The following is a 1,238-nucleotide window of genomic DNA, read 5'->3' as shown; positions in this document are numbered from 1 at the left end:
GGTGTGTCCTGGCTGCGCTCGAGGCGCCGTCGGGCGTCTGCGACCCGTACCACTTCGCCACGGGCGACGCGCCAGGCAAGTGCGACTCGCGCCTCCGACACGAGCTCGACGCAATCGTCGCGAACGGCTTCACCCGCCCGTGTGTGCCCGATGAAAGCCGGCTTGCAGGTGTGGTCAGCGCGTGTACGCACGCCCTGCCTAGCGAGCGAGCGACGTGCGCGTGGGTGCGCGCCGAGCTCGAGCAGCTTCTGCTGCAGCCGTGAGCGCAGAGAGTGACGCGCGAGTGACGGGCGAGGCCGATTGTCGATCTCTTTTCTGGTTGGTGCCATGTTTTGAGGGTGTATGAAATCTGTAATTGTCAAATGACACCCGGCTAGGCCGACACAGCCCCCCTCCCCCACTCGCCGCGCTAACAGTCTCGCACAAAATAAACAGCCGCGAGCCGGGTCGGGTCGTGTGGGCACAGCCTCAGCAGACACAGCCTGCGCGACGAGCCGGCCCGCCTAGGCAAAGGGCGAAAAGCAGAGGATCGCCGCATTCACGCCGTTGCGGCGCGACGGCGTCAGTCCCTCCGGCGTGACGGGCGGCGCGGTAACACGCGCCCGTTTCTTGCCGCCGGCGTTGACCGGAGCGGTCGAGGACGACGCAGCGGCAACTACGCCGTTGACGGGAGCCGGGCTCGGCTTCGGCATGCGCGAGAAGAATTTGTGAAGTGTCCCATGCTCGCTCTCTGGCGAGAGGGCCATCAGGCGCTTGAGCGCATCCTCCTTGTACTTGGTCACCATGTGGGCCGGGAGGTCTCGGGCTTGGCGGCGCGTCAGCGGGCCGGCGGCACGACCGGCTCGTCGAGGGGGTTCTTCGTGGCGGCGACCTTGCGCTTGTGCGCGCGGACGTACACCTTGCGGACGCGTGGCTGAGGGCACTCTCCCGAGGGCGGCATGGCGACTTGCTGTGGATGTAGTCGATGTGTGCAGTGTGCAGGATTTGCACCCTTTTTGCATTCATCCTGACACGTGACACTACGCGAGCAGCACCCATGGAGGCGCTGGTCAACACTGTGCTGCTGGCTGCACACCCGAGCCTTCGCGAGCGCTGCAACGCCGCAAAGGTCGTGTCGGTCCTCGAGGAGCTCGGGGCGTACGACTCGTCCGCACTGCGGTCACTCCTCTCGTCGTTCACCGACACCGTCGCACACAAGCTGAAGGAGGAGGAAGCAGCACCGCCAGCTCTGGTCGCCG

The sequence above is a fragment of the Emiliania huxleyi genome, assembly GCF_000372725.1.
Source record: "Emiliania huxleyi CCMP1516 unplaced genomic scaffold EMIHUscaffold_2376, whole genome shotgun sequence".
Classification (NCBI taxonomy): Eukaryota; Haptophyta; order Isochrysidales; family Noelaerhabdaceae; genus Emiliania; species Emiliania huxleyi.
This window is presented reverse-complemented; position numbering follows the sequence as displayed.